This window comes from Nothobranchius furzeri, chromosome 1 (assembly GCF_043380555.1).
Source record: "Nothobranchius furzeri strain GRZ-AD chromosome 1, NfurGRZ-RIMD1, whole genome shotgun sequence".
NCBI lineage: Eukaryota > Metazoa > Chordata > Actinopteri > Cyprinodontiformes > Nothobranchiidae > Nothobranchius > Nothobranchius furzeri.
This window is the reverse complement of record NC_091741.1, coordinates 96,407,850-96,424,373: the sequence shown is the minus strand read 5'-3', so window position 1 is coordinate 96,424,373 and position 16,524 is coordinate 96,407,850. Positions and strand designations below refer to the sequence as shown.

Below are 16,524 nucleotides of genomic sequence, written 5' to 3'. Positions count from 1 at the left end.
TTTTTTACACCACAGTTATTTATCTGTTATTTTATGGGCACTATGTCCACACCTCCTGACTGTAAAAAAACAAACCTTTGTCTCACTCACACACACACACACACACACACACACACACACACACACACACACACACACACACACACACACACACACACACACACACACACACACACACACACACAAGAGGAGTGGTGAAACCTTCTTATCTTGATCCATCCAGTGGTTTATAATGTGCTCTCTCACCTGATGAGTCACTTTTCCCAGAACACCAGAGCGATCGGAGGTAAGACTAAAAGCTATTCATCTGCTGCTTTTCTCTAGAGTGACTTAATATTCTCCATGATTAGCTGACGTTTAAGTATATATCATATAACGCCAAACATCTGTGAAAATAGCATTTCACTTTCAATGGCAATGCTGAACATGTGTTTATTAGTAAATATATATTTTGCACACTTTTCAACATCTCTTACCACCATTAACATTTATATAGTCAACTCAGGGAAAACAGTTAATGCTGACATGCAAAACTGCATCTAATTTTTCTGCAGTCATAAAGAAGTGTATGGTGAAATGAGAAAACTTATAATATGGTGCAAAAGTTCATTTATGTCAGTGTCATGGATTTATCAATATGTTTATCAACAACCCATTTCCTATAGGCGGAGAGAAAAGGGAGACAATGAACAACAAGTCAAACAGTTATAACTGTGGCAGATGCACGAGGCAAAATGCACCGAACATCCGGTCACAGAGTTTATTTATAGAGAGGGAGAATTGTGTGTGTGTGTGGGAAGTGAAGAATGTGTGTGTGTGTGTGTGTGTGTGTGTGTGTGTGTGTGTGTGTGTGTGTGAGTGGCTTGTGTGGGTGAATGAATGAGCATGCAGAGAGGCATAGAGCAATACATTTACATTCAGTTGATTGAGTCCATGATCAAGAATTAAGAAACATAAGTTTTTCCATAACATTCCCTCCTGTTTATCCGAATAGGATAACCAAACAAAGGGAAGCAACAAAACGAAACAAAACAAAATAAGGAAAACAAAATAGTCTCCTACCCACCTTCCGCCTAAAAATCTAACCCTCACCCTAAAACCCAACTCTAACCCTAAGGTCCGTGAGGCTGATGCGTGATTACATTAGCCTTTACCGGTATGTTTACTAGTCTCCTACTCACCCTATACCTAAAAATCTAACCCTCACCCTAAAACCCAAAGTTCCGTTGGTCTGATGCGTGATTGCATGAGTCTCTACCTAACCAAGACCCCTTGTGGCCAATTAGGATTGGGTTAAGAATAATGTTTTAAACTAAGGAGGTTGGTTAGTGCCACCTGCCCACCTTATTTTTAGTTTCTAACCCTAAAACTCTATATTTATGGGGGTTGGTTAATGCCACTCGCCCACCTTACTTTTAGCCTTTAGCCCTGAATTTCAACTCTAACCTTAACCAAGACCCCTTGTGGCCATTTAGGATTGGTTTAATAATAAATATTTTAAACTATGGAGGTCGGTTAATGCCATCCACCCACCTTACTTTCAGCCTCTAACCCTGAACTTTAGTTCTAACCTTAATTAAGATTCTGGTGCTTAGTCTGGATCAAATTATGAATAATGTTTTGAAATATGGAGATGCTTTAGTGCTACCTGCCCATCTTAATCTGCAATTTTAACCCTAACATTATAAATTATTCTAATAGATCACGGTCGAATCATTACGCCTAAAGGGTTATTTTAATTATATGGGGTCTGAATTTTACGATTAACTGCGTGAACATAAGTCCAGGGTTACAAAGATATGCGCTATCGCATACGGTTCTATGCTTTAAAATCCTGTGGAATAATAACAGATTCAAATAATTCTAACATGTCAGGGTGATAGGATTTCTCTTTGGACCAGCTAGAACCATATTAAACATGACTTATTTATATTACAGGAAAGTTCTGCACAGGCCTTTACTTAAAAATGGAGTGGATACCACATCACAAACTATGCTTTCTCCCTGCTCACCTCTTTTACTCTCCCATTCCCTCTCCTGCACGTAGGATTGGGAATTGGGGGAACCAGGTTTAGCCTACTCCGGCTCGGATGTGTTTGAGCGTGACACCACGACACCACATCTGTTACCTGGACCACATAACCCCTTTAAGTTAGGGTTAAAACATACACAGGTTTATACTTGAAAATACAGCTAATACCACACTACAAACTGTGCTGTTCTCTTTCTCACCACTGTTCCTCTCCCATTCCCTCTCCCACACTCAGGACTGGGAATTGGGGGAGACAAGTTTAGCCTACTCCGGCTCGGATGTGGTTGAGCGTAACACTACCACACCATGTCTGTTACTTGGTCTCTACCAATTCTGGGTCCACCTTGGTTTCCTCCTCGTTTCCTCTGGTTCTCTATTCTGTTCTTCTTCTGACTTTTTTCTTTATTCTGTTTTTTCATGTTTTTCTACTCTACTCTTTTACTGTTCATTAAGACGAACCAACAACTGGAGGGGAGTTCTAGAGTGACACGCGACGGCCCGTGCATTGCCAGTGACTCCCTATTCAACTGTTTCGGTTAAGCTACTGATTCAGGGGGAATTCACTGAGATTTATCTACTCCATCTACTCCACTAACTATGAAAGCTACATCAATCACAAATCAAGTAATAGAAAAGGGGTAAACCAGGAAAGGTGATCATCTAAGTAGTCATAAGGGCCAATAGGTTACAAATCAATTAACTCAAGACAAAAATGATAAGCATCAAAACAAGAAAAATTATAAGTTAAGTAATGAACACTACGGTTAGGTATAAAAGGGTCAGAATCAACACGATAAGGCAAACACAGCGGGAGGTGCTGCAGTCATTTGTCTACTGCGGACCGTGATCACAATCCTGTTAACTTGACCAAAGAATCATTCCATACAAAGTTCAATACAAAAATCTGCAAAATAGTCAGAACAAATAAAATAATAAACACAAATAAGTCAAACACAACTGACAATAATATCTTACAGCAGTTCACAGAGATAGAAAATGGAATCAGCTAAATCAACACATTTATAACCTTAAGAGAAGCTATTTCATACATATTGAAATGAATTTACTGTGATGCACAATTCTACAATTTATGGCAGTTCCTGTAAGGAGATTAGGATGGGTTAGCTAAGCCATATAATACACAGAAAACATCAGTACAGTGTATTGAAACATCAGGTGAATATAGATTAAAGCTCCAAGTTGCAGACGAATCTTTCTGTGAAGGAGGAAAAATGAACGTGTAATATTAATTTATGCAGCTCTAACTACGGCAGAGCTGAGGCAAACCAGGCGTTCTTCATCAAGGGGCTTGTCCGTGGACTGAGAGTCCCGGTTGGAGAATAGGGTTTGGAAGTCAGAGTCCTCTTGCATTGATCAGGATGGTTCCAGTCTAACGGTGATGAGTACCTTGAAGTCCAAGTCCGGAGCGTAATAACGTAGTTGGAACATGAAGCGCAAAGTTCAACTTCTCAATAGGAAGACTTCGGGGTCCTTCCGTGGCGTGTCGAGGTGGTTGTCCAATTGTCAGGGAGCTGATGTTGTCCCCAAAAAGTCCTTCAGGTCCTTGGCCGTGAAACCAGTTCGGAGATTTGGGTGCAGGTGCTTGAAGTAGTAATCCTTTCCCAGCGTCTCTTCTTCACTGTGTCTTGTTGTAGTTGCATCCAAGGGGTCTTCGGCCGAGGGGCACGGTCAGGGAGGAGCCCCAATCCGTTGTTTCAGTTCCAGTTCTAGTACTCCCTCAAATGCTGCTGTCTCAGTTGTTCCATCAAGTGCTGAGAGGCGGCCCAAGTGCAGGGCCATGAGTGCGACCACCACATCAACAATGTGGTGAACCCATCAAGCTTGAAACAGATCTTATCTTATCTAATCTTCACCGGGTTTGAGAGGCGGCACCCTAGAGGTGGCCCACCCCTTTGTAGTCGGACTTTGTTAAATGATAAATGATAAATGACCCGCACTTTTATAACGCCTCTCAGAGTAAGGACTCCAAAGTGCTTTACACTACAGTGTATCATTCATGCATTCACACACTGATGGTGATGAGCTACGATGTAGCCACAGCTGCCCTGGGGCGCACTGACAGAGGCGAGGCTGCTGAGCACTGGTGCCACCGGTCCCTCTGACCACCACCAGCAGGCAAGGTGGGTTAAGTGTCTTGCCCAAAGACACAACATTGTTGTGTCATTGCCGCTCTAGAGCAGTTAGTTGTCGTTGATAAGCTTGCAGTGGGATAAATTAATCCAAGATAGCCTCTCAGCAATTTTCACAGCAGTAGGAGTAATGTGGAGTACTTCGAATGGACCTCTGGCTGCCCCATCTGTTTTGCTTCAGCACCTTCATCAGAACCCAATTTCCTGTTTCCTGTGGCGAAAAAGCACAAGAAATTCCGGGAGATCACAGAGAGTATTATAAGACACCTTTCGTCAAACATTTTGACAGGTCTATTGTTCTTTGACCTTTCATTCCTATTGTTCATTTGACCCTTGACCTTGCCCCCCCTTCCTATCATTAATCAAATGGACAGGTGTATTGTTCAATCTTTGCCCCCCCTTCCGTATCATTAATCAAATGGACATGTGTATTGTTAATTGTCCAGATGGGCTAGACCCCCCACGCCGCATCATCAATGGCGTATTGTTGAACGTGTCCAGATGGTCTAGACCCCCCACGCCGCATCATCAATGGCGTATTGTTGAGCGTCCATGATATCCCACGTCATAGGCTAATGTGTGTAATGGTGTGTGGTTTCTTTTTTGTGATAGCCCATCGGTTCCCACAGCCCCTCCCTTCTGAGTGTAATCCTATTGTGTTTAACTCTTTAAAAGCTCAGATCTGTCCGAATGGTGAAAAGCCGAGCTCTAAGAAAAAATGATGAACCACGAGGAGCTGAATGAAGCACCAGGCCGCGCTGAAGAAGTGTCTACTACATCAGACGCTTCAACTTCAACTCAAAAAGTGAAAGAAGAGAGCGTGGATATACCGCTGTCAAAAACCATGCTTTGTGAAAAATCCATCGCTATACATCAGATGCCGGCTGGAATTGGAGCGCCCCGCAAATCTACATTTTACATCTGCAGAGTGCAGGTTCCTCCTTTCGGCGGTAAAGAGATCTTGGAGCAAATATGGCAGTTGGAACCTTATGGCTATAGCGGTAGTTTTGGATACCGGTTCAGCTACGACACTAAGGAACTGTGTTTAATCCAAGATGTGGCTGAGGGCGAACCTCTTAAATCCTATTTATCAAACTCACCAGCGGTTCTCTCCTACAACGATTGGGCTGTGCTCAGGCTGGCTGTTCCACGCAAGGTGCACAGAGATGATCCTGAGAGACCTCGTCCGCCAGTCAATCGCAGCGGGCCGCAAGCTCTTCCAACGTTGGATGAAATCCAGAACGCTGTGACAGCATTCAGCGCTTCATGGGAGGGGGAAGAGGATGCTGATGGAGAGTGGATGTTCAAGGCCTCGGTCCGTGTGAGAGGATTTGAGCTCTTTTTTGTGCTGGAGAATGTGCATTCTGTATGCGGAATTTACCGCCTTCTACAGGTTGTACCTTTCGAAGCCTGGTGTGAAAAAATAAATGAAGTGGAGGATCGTATTACTTCATTTTTTCGTACCAGCCGCTGTTGGAACGACATTCTGACAGTGCGAAAAAAGCTGGAGTTCTAAGACCTGCCTTAGGAGGAGGAGGAGGAGGTTGCATCATCATACCACGCCCCCCATCCAGCACTAGTTATAAAGAGCTTACAGTTAGAAACCATTTCATCCAGATGATCTAAGCATCAGCATGACGGGGTTCTACAATCAGACGACCCTTAAAGACCTTTGGAGCCCACCACCGAGCTGGGTACTAACGGATTCATCACCACCGAGATACAACACCAGTCCGAGGTCCAGATCGCTACCATCACCACCACCGCCGAGATACAACGGCAGTCCGAGGCCCGCATCGGCCCCATCGTGTTTTCCAGAGGATAACCTACCACGACTCCCCACCATCATGGAGGTTCCGGAGAACGTACCATTCAGGCCCTGGGTCGATGGGGCTGATCCACCTTTGGTGACATCAAACCCTGAGCCGCCGCCAGGTCATGAGGAGGAGGAGGATGTGCAACCCCTCGACATCCAGAGCACCGATGAGGAGCCTCACCGTCTGCCTGACTGGGTGTTTTCAGAAGACAAAGTAGACCGTGTGAAAATGGGTCTTCTTCACTTGGTCAACATGGCGATCAAAGCTCACTTACCAACCATCTGCCACGGATGCAAGATCGATCACCCCAGTCAACGGCAACACGAATGTCTTTACGTAGCTGAAAATGAATTATTTTACGATTTTCACTTTACGGACATTATTCGCAGGGTTTTAACACCTAAACTGATTCCGGCTCTTCAAAGTTTTCTCAGTCTGCACGGCTTCCAGCCTCTGGACACTGAGATTCTGTTCACCATGGCTGTGACGCAGCTGCACGGATTCAGGGCTGTGATGCCCATTCACAAAGACATTTTTCCGGTGTACGATCGCCTGTCCAAAGCTGACCTGGACGCGCTGTCCGGGGTGGTGATGGAGTGAGCGAGCTGCGGAGGGGCTCTTCTACAACTTTATTATTATATTTGACGACAGTATGATTAGATTTTAGCTCTGACGGTAGCGTCATTAGATTTTAGTTCTGATTAGACTGTGTGATTTTATTCATTATATTTGACGACTGTTTTTAGTTCTGACTAGTGTTTAGATTATATTTGTAGACTGTGTGATTTTATTCACTATATTTGACGGCTGTTTTTTACAGTATGATTAGACTGTGTGATTATATTTGATGACTGCTGTTTTTTACAGTATGATTAGATTGTGTGTACAATTTATGAAATAAAAAGAACTAATGAAAACAAATGTGCATCATTTTTGCCAACCATTCATCAGAGATGGAGGAGGTGATGAAAAAGGTTTATTTTACACCAGAACATCAGGGTAGTTACGGTGGTGTGGAAAGGTTTAGAACCGGTTTACAACAAGATATTGGGGAGAAAGTTTCATCGGATAAGGCTCGCGATTTTCTCTCAGAACAAGACGCCTATACACTTCACAAACCTGCAAGAGTTCATTTTCCGAGAAATAAGGTTTTTGTCTCAGGGCCGCTAAAACAGTTTCAAGCTGACTTATGCGACATGCAGGCCTTGTCAAAATCAAACGACGGCTTCAATTACCTATTAACCGTCATAGATGTATTTTCAAAGAAAGCCTATGTACGAGCCCTGAAAAACAAATCGGGGAAAGATGTTACAGAAGCTTTTGCTTCAGTTTTGAAAGACAGCGGTGTCCCTAAAAAATTGCAAACGGATTCCGGTAAAGAATTTTTTAATAAGAAATTTGAAGCCCTCATGAAGAAACATGAAATTGTGCATTTTGCCACAGCCAGCAGCGTAAAGGCCAGCGTTGTGGAGAGATTTAACAGGACTCTAAAAGGTAGAATGTGGAGATATTTCACAGCCAAAAACACCCATCGCTACATAGATGTAATTCAAGATTTGGTGAAAGGTTATAATCATAGCTACCACACTTCTATCAAAATGGCCCCCTTTGAAGTTAACACGGAAAATCAATGGCAAGTGTTTCGCAACCTTTACGGGACCACCGCACCGAAGCCTGCAAAGAAAATGAAGTTTAACAGGGGTGACGTTGTGAGAATTTCCAAACTCAGAGGTGTTTTTGATAAAAAATATGAGCAGAGTTTCACGCACGAGCTGTTCACAGTAGACCAGTGTCTTCATCGAGCACCGCCGGTTTATAAACTCAAAGATTTTGATGGGGAAAAAATTGAAGGGTCATTTTATGAACCCAAATTGCAGAAAGTAAACTTATCGACCGAACGATCCTTCCACGTTGAAAAAATTTTAAAGCGCAGAACTTACAGAGGCCAGAAGCAAGTGTTTGTTAAATGGCTTGGATGGCCTCAAAAATTTTCCAGTTGGATTAAAGCCTCAGACCTGCACGACGTTTAAAAAACAGATACAATAAAAAATGGATCTGAGACAAGAGGAGGGTTTTTATATCACATTGCCCTCTAACGCCAGTAACGAGGTGTTTAAAAATAACACGATTGCCAGTTACAGAACCGATCTAGCCCGTCACATCAATCTCAATGGCAGGTGGCAAGTGGGACTGTCTGAAATCACTTACGTACACTCGTGGTTTAATTTACCGAACGATCGTGCGTTTGTTGAATGGCGACGAGTGAAAGAACCTAAGAAAATCAACAGAGCTCCGATTACTCCCGGATATTATAAAGCTATCCAAACACTTAGAATGGAATGTGAGACTGCTATGAGAAAGATTGATCCTGATTTCTATCTCATTCACAGATTCCCCGACCCCATTCTCAAATATCAGATCGGTGATGAAATAGAATTTAGATTTTTAGCGCCTCTGGCCTATCTGTTAGGTTTCAACGCGGGTGAGTGGTTGACGCCTGAAGGTACTTCAGGCTTCGATGAACCTATCAAATCGGCGCCTCACCCACCCGATTTAACAGGCGGTCTATATCAATTTTACTGCTACACGGATGTCGTGACCGAGCAGTTGGTCGGGGACGTCTTTGCGCCTTTATTACGTACGGTGAAAGTTGAAGGGACCTTCGGTCACACGGTCACTCATGTGTTTAATCCTGTGGATTACATCAGCGTTTCTACGAATCATATAGAAAGCATTCATATCGAAATAAAATCTGATCAGAATGAGCCGATTCACTTCTTATACGGAAAAACAACGGTGAGGCTTCATTTCAGGCCCGCACATCAGAGAAATACAATAATATAACGCTCGTGAAACAGGGCGAGAGAGTCAGTTTCACTCGTACGTCTTGCAGACATGATTTATCACCTGCAGAGAAACGATCCCAACCGTTTTATCAATTATTACGTCACTCAGGCCGGTCATGGTTTACCAGGTTTTAGCGGTGTTCCTTATATGTACGGACGTGGCTTTGGATCGATATTTTCAAGACTGTTTCGATTCATATCACCTTTTGTTAAAAAAGGATTTGCTCTGGCTAAACCGCATCTCAAAAAGGCCGCTACAGGAATCATGTCAGATGTGTTGACGAGAGCCGTCGGTAAAATCAATGACCCTAATGCCCAAGAGGGGTCAGGCCTCATGGTTCTGTCGAGGCGTGTTCGCAAAAGACCCCCCGGCAGGCGTTTAAAGACATCTACATCACGAAGCGACCGACGCATCAAACCTCCAGTTACAAAACGCAAGCAAAAGAGGAAGAAGTCTCGCCAGACGGGCTCTGATATTTTTTAATCATGTCACTGCTCCACAGCAAATCGTCAGAATGTACGCTGAGTGAACTGGATCTCTTCACCGTACCCATGACTCAGTTGTCTATCGAAGATAAGATCTACAGCGAAATTTTACCCATAGCGGCCCTGACGGACGGCGGGCCTGTAGAATTTTTTGTCCCCGGAGATGGAGAAAAATATTTGGATTTAAACGACACTCTTCTATTTTTGCGGGTGAAAATTACAAACGATGACGGCAGCCCGCTAGATGATGGTGCTGCCACCGGTCTGATTAATTACCCGTTAAACACGATTTTCTCACAATGTGACGTGGTTCTCGGCGATCGTCTGATTTCACAGTCCAGCGCCACGCACCCCTACAGAGCGATCATCGAAACCCTGCTGAACTTTTCTGAAGCGAGTTTGAATTCCCAATTCAGCGCGGGATTGTTCTTCAAAGACACCGCAGGCGCGCACGATTCCACCGTTGTAATTAACGGACGCAATTTAGGCCTTAATCAACGAGCGACTTTTACAGAAAACTCCAGAGAAGTGGATCTGATAGGACCCCTGCATTCTGATATATTTTTCTGTGAAAGACTTCTTTTAAATTCCGTCGATCTCAGAATTAAACTGACACGCGCGTGTGATGCGTTTTGTCTGATGGGGGCGCGTGATTCCACCTACAAGCTGAAACTCCTGGGTGCATCGCTTTTTGTGAAGAAAGTTAATATTTCACCCGCCGTACGTTTGGGTCACGAGTCTGCTTTACTAAAAGCAAACGCCATGTACCCGCTCTCACGCGTGACCGTCAAAACTTATTCCATTCCACAAAATTCGAGGATATGTAATCTGGAGAACCTCTTTCTCGGCGCCATTCCTAAATATATCGTTTTAGGATTAGTGGATCACGAAGCTTACACAGGACGTCGAGATCTTTCGCCTTTTAATTTTCGCCACATGAATGTGGAATATCTGGCGTTGTCCAGAGACGGAAAACAGATTCCATCGAAAGCCTTTCAACCTACTTTTTACCAGGGAACATCGGTCAGAGAATTTTATAATCTGTTTACAGCCACTTCAAGACAATTGAAAGATTTGCCTCTATCGATTAATAGGTTGGAATATCAACAGGGGTATACACTCTTTGCCTTTAATCTGAACACAGCGGATGACTCGGAGGCGCTTTCAACCGTTTCCACCGGCAACCTGAGGATGGAGATGCGCTTTGGAGAACCTCTGAGAGCCACGGCTACACTCATTGTGTATGCGTGTTACGACTCCATTCTGGAGATAAACTCAAAGAGAGAGGTATTGGTGGATTATTATTAATGGATAATCACGAATTGGACGGGATATTATCGAACCTGCTGGGAGATTATTTTGGTGGCGTGTACGCGTCTGATCAGCTGTCTACCGTCCCAAAAAACATTCGACTACCGGCCTACTTTGTGGTAAACACTCATCCTGTCCATTTACCCGGTGAACACTGGTTGGCGCTAGCTGTGGAACAAAATGGCCTCGGGACATTTTTTGACTCTTACGGTCTATCGCCTGAATTTAAATATTACCCTGAAAACATCCTGAATTTTCTAACAGAACGTTGTTCACGAATACAATATCAGGATCGTCAGCTACAGAGTTTTGCATCCGACCGTTGTGGCCAGCATTGTGTTTTTTTCCTGTGTCATAAGGCTTGTGGACTTTCTCTGAAACAAATTATGTCTAAATATCATAAAAATGTAGATAAAAATGATGCTATGGTTTATCATTTTGTTAAAAAATTTTCAAATTGCATCAAACGTCATGATGTTTACTACACACAGGTGAATTGTACTCTTGAAATGTTTAAAGAATGTCACGGACTGTGAAATTTGTTTTGAATAAAGTTTTATTGAACAAACAAGAGAGTTAAGGTGTAAAGCTGATCCATTTCTTCAAAGTGGGGACATCGCTCCAGCTTGGTGATAAAATGATATTTCTCCTCGGTTTTTTCTTTTTTTTCTTCAAAACGTCTTCAGAATCCGGAAGTACAACCCCTCCGTTCCTGAGTTGCGTAATCTGACGTTTCGCTAGCGGATTGGACACGATAGATAAGGGTACATTTTTTTCTACTAGAGTTTTTAGGAAAGGAGTCCAACCCGTCGGTTCTGATTGTGTATGTTTTTTTAACGGGTTGCTGATGCTTTTAATCAAGTCAAGGATGTGTGATCCTTTCTGCACATCGCCTTTATATTTAAATTCCCCCGTCGGAGTCCAGTTTAATCGTGTCATTTTCAGCAGGTACTCGGCGTTTTTTCTTCCGCGTACAGGAAGATTCTGTAGCGTTTCATTAATGAGTGTGTCAGCCGCTGTTTCTACAGCTGACGTAGGCTCAGCCGTCACAGTGGGCGGTTCAGTGGGAGGTGCACTTTCGTGTAGACCGGCTCTCATCAACTTCAGATAACGCTGTAACAGCGCATTGTATTTTTTAATTTTCTCATACGGCGTTAATCCCGTCTCCTGCATAATTAATTTCATTTCAGAGTCAAGATTCTCTTCAGCCACGTCCCGTATCGTAGGTTTAACAAGCTGACGTAATTGTTGGGGGGTCACCATAAACATTTTTTGAGAAGCCATCGTTTATTTCCTTATTAAGCCACCTATCAGTTCGCCGATCAGAGGCGCAGCGGCTGCTAAGAGTATGGGTAGAAATCCGCCTTTCTGACCGACTAAAAGCTTCTTTTTTTTAAAAAGGCTAGTTTTGTTATGAGTCAACTGTCTGAGCAATTCTTTGCTTTTAGACAACTTTCGAAATTGTCGCGGCGATAGACGTATATTTCCTTTGATCACGTTTAAAGCTATTTCGCATAAAGCCTTCAGAACGTCATCGGAGCACCCTTTTAAAAACTCCTGACGTTTGCGAGGTTTCATACGTGACAAAGCACGTAGAATCTTGGCGTTGCGTTTTATACGGGCTGACATGGCTCTGTTTTAGACAAATACACCGCGGTGAGTTGATCCGGAAGTAAACCCGTACGGAGACGGAAAGAGTCTGGCGTTTCCGCTTTTAAATCCACAATTAAATAACCGTACGGTTCTGACGTAGCGTCTTGAAAACTCTCCATGAAATATCTTTTTTGGTTAGGATATATTTGATTTGCTAAAACATTAATTTGCAATTTGTCTCGAGGGTTTTTAAACAAAATCAAATAATTGGTGTTTAAGCTGATGGAACGACTATGTTTTCCTTGATGAAAAACATTTTGAGTGATTAAAATGACGCTCATATTTCTGTGATGTCTCAGCTGGGTAAATAATTTTAGCACTCCAGGATGGCTGGACGTTTGAGACATCATGTCATCCAAGATCACCAAGTGGTTTTGACCCGATGGAAATAAATCATCATCCTCGAATGAAAGCGGGAGACCTTGAACGAATCGAATACTTTTATTACAAAGATCATCATACATAGGTTGATAAGATGTAAAAAACCACACAATGTTTTTTGGCATTTCAGTTAAACATTGCATACAATTTTCCAAAATACTTTTTACAAAAAAGGTTTTTCCACAGCCTGACGGACCAGCAATTTGTACACTGAATGGAGACTTTAGTCTAGCGTCAAAATCAGTTTCCATTTTTAATACCCAAATGGTTCTGTACAGCCGTCAGCAAATAACCTCCGCTTATCAAAAATCACACGAAACCTTTTCACAAATGAAACATTCGCGAGAGTGAGACCTTTTTTATCCCTCTTGATGACATCCTGTTGAGTTTGCAAAAATCTTCCCCTTTCTCCAGCCACGTACCCCTCAACCAGCAGCGCTAAGCTGTCAAAATTGATGTGATCAGATGAAATGAATGACTGTGTGATACCCTTAGCCTTTATCACCACCTGCTGGCGGTCCCGGGTTTTGTAAGCATACGTTTTTGGACCGGCTGATGAAAATTCCGTGATGGAATCACCTCCAAGTTCGTCAGTTAGATCCCCCAGCAGCGGTCCTGTTGGTAAAACACACTCATTCTCTTTGACAGAATAAATTATAGAATCTGTATCGTAATAAATGACGCGATTTCCCAGTTTGTTCAACGCATTTAATAATTTCAATCTGGCATAAGTTGTGGTGAATGCAGCTATAAAAATGTTGTTGCTTCTGCCAGGAGTCGTTAGGCATTTTTCTGCCAAACTGTGTTGCACCAGAACAGCTCCTGAAGTGAGAAAACTGAAGAATTTAACATTGTATCTCCCTGAAAACAGAATGTCAAAAAATTCATCAGGTTTTTGAACAAATGTGGTTTGTACAAGATCATCTCTTTGGCCAAACTTTCCCCAGAGTGAATTGAGACATAATTTTGAAATGGCACGCTTAGCAGGATTGTGCTGAATCTTGGACGCATCTAATAGTATTCCCTGACGAAGTTGGTAGTCCTGAATGTATTTTCTTTTCGACTCATCATCAATCAATCCTTCAGGAAAACCAGACGCTTGTTGTTTCTGCTTCAAAAACGTGTTAATGTAACCCGCGAACACATCTTTACTGCTTTTCTCAAAATCCCAGACTTCAATCATTTTCACCAGACTGTAACCTGAATCCAAAGCGTAATTGAGCTCTACACTCACCCAAACGCCCGTCAAAGCACGTTGAGACGCGCTGTGTGAACAAGAATCAGATTGATTATTCATTTCAGCGCATGTGCGACACAGTGTAAAAACGAGTTTACCTTTGGATGTTTTAAAAGGCAGAACAGGGAAAAACAGTTTTCTGGGTGGCAAAACGACAGCTTTAATCAAGCCAAAATAGTGACTCGGATCTCTGAAATTTTTAACATGAATTTTGGGATGGCCTATGGGGTAAGCCTGTGTGGCATTTACATAAGGGTACAGGCTCGTAAAATCCACATAGTGGATTTTTTCACCGCTCTGAGCAGAATGCCTCAGCCGAACCGGACAAGTTCTGCCACCATACAGGGCTTCACGAGGTAAAAGAGGAGCGGGCGGGGGGTCAAATCTTGAGACAAACTGTTTCACGTCCGGATCAGTTTTTACCATCTCCTGCCAATCATGTTCCCAAATGACATTCATTTTTAATCGATGCACAGTTTCCAACGACTGAAGCTTTTCGACGGTTTTGTCATAAATTTCACCAAAAGTGATTTTTCTCAGAGGACATATGGATGACTGTAAGAAACATTTTGGACAGCCGTGGAAAAAACAACCCATATACTCAAACCCTTGTTCGACGCCTGAAATCACAGCATATCCGTCGAGATAAAAATCTCCCACTTTATACTCCCCCAAAGGCGTTAAAGCGTGTTGAATGTCTACATTTTGACTGTGTGAAACCCACTCCAACCACACGATGCTTGAACTTGAAAATGGTTTTTGTTGCGGTCGATAACCGAGCGGACAAGGAATGGCCAATGTGTCTGGTTTTAGGAATTTTGATCTAAACACGCGCATGCAAGCTGAAGCGATCGTGACAGATTTCAGCGGGTCAATACCTGTTTCATTAAAAAACTCCTCTCTGAAAATACCGCATGCTTTACGCAGAATTTCCACATCGTTTCTACAATAAAACACGGCCTCCTTTCTGAAATCAAACAGCTGCTGTTTAGACACATCGGTGTACCATTCTAAAAATATTTTTTTATGCTCCGGAGACATTTGTTCAAACCCATAATGGCTGACATCTGGGTAAGGTCCTTTATAATTCAGATGTTCAAGCGATGAAAATCTGTGAGGAAAATAACCTTTAGTTTTATCTGTAAAGCCCAAAGCAGCTGGAAGGTTGGCTAATTTCATCATGAGAAAACTTAAGGAATCAATGAATCTCAACCCGAAATCTGGATCGTGAAAACTCAGGATTTTACAGCCTTGCATGAGTATATTTTTGGGAACAATTTTTAATTGACACATAGCGCTCAGAATTATATAAGCATCAAATCCACGCGCATTGTGTGCAACAAATGTATAATTGCTGAATTTAGGACGACGCATCTGCATAATAAAATCTTTAATGCAATCTAAACCAAATTTCTCCCAAACGTCGCCTGAATCGGATTTTGCACAGATTAAAAAAGGTGTATGCACACCGTTCTGATCCGTAAACGTTTCAGTGTCGTAATAAATAACCTTTTCCGTTAAACCGTCATCTTTTTTTTCAAGCTGAATAAAACAGCGATGATCGTCCGTGACCACCGACTGTTTGCAAACGATGCATTTGGTCGCTGAGCAAACGTGCTGTGAACCATTTCCACCCATGGCGATGTAATAAGTTTGTTTACAAATGGTGCATTTTTTAAACATTTCGCAAGGAGAAACTAACCTGTTTGCTTGAGGCCTGAAAACAGGTGTTTTGTGAGTTTGAAAACATATTACATTTTGGCATATTCGATTACAATCAGAACATGTGATGAGAGACGTTTCTGTTCGTTTGCATAAATCGGTATTACACACGCGACAGAACCATTTACAGTGATGTCCGTTTATGTTATTATAAGCGGAAAAGCACCATGAACAAAAATATTTGGCTCCTAAGAAACCTTTAATATTTTTTATGCCGTAATAATGTTGATTGAGTAGCAAAATGAACAACGGATTTGTTCGATCGCTAAAATCTGTTTCAAATTTAGAAATGATTCTGTCGGATCTGTAAAAAATGATTATTTTTCTTTGAACAATATTTTCAAATCGAATCACGTCGCTAAATGAAACGATTGATTGCTCCTGAAGCCCTGCCTGTTGATGAATATTTTTAGCCACATTCATTAATTCTGTATCTCTCGCTGAGGGATTTAACAGGCCGGCTATGCTTAGCGCAAAACACAACGGCTGATTGGCCTCTGGAGGACAAATGAGATGGTTTCGTTTTTTATTGACTAATTCGTGATCCAGAATGGTTTCGATTTTTCGTTTCCCACCGCCGGACGGATTATTTATCACTTGCAGTCTGAAATTAAATTCGTTGTCAGCCTCTAATGCTTCATTTGATTGGACTAACAGATCCAGTAAATACTGAAGCTGATTTAACATATTTGATCCGTCATAATTAAAATTAACATGGTGTGTCGTGTGTAAAGTATTAATTTCAAACTGGACTCTATCGTTGGGACGCGCGATCTGGCTTCCTCTTTCAGCAAACCTGTTTAATATTTCCATCAGATTAATATAAAACTCGGCTGGGTCGTTGATTGCTTGAAAAGACACTCTCTCTCTAATTTCACGCTGGTTAAAA

General features: G+C 42.4%; 1 protein-coding gene across 2 annotated transcripts in view; it reads left to right on the top strand.

The window, feature by feature from the left end:
- Positions 1-235: 235 nt before the first annotated feature.
- Positions 236-16,524, top strand: part of LOC107374472 (sucrase-isomaltase, intestinal) — a 66,782-nt gene continuing 50,493 nt past the window's right edge. For both annotated transcript variants that reach the window (XM_070552144.1, XM_070552142.1), the window contains exon 1: positions 236-286. The gene's annotated coding sequence lies outside the window, so the exon portion shown is untranslated. The remainder of the gene's footprint in view (positions 287-16,524) is intronic.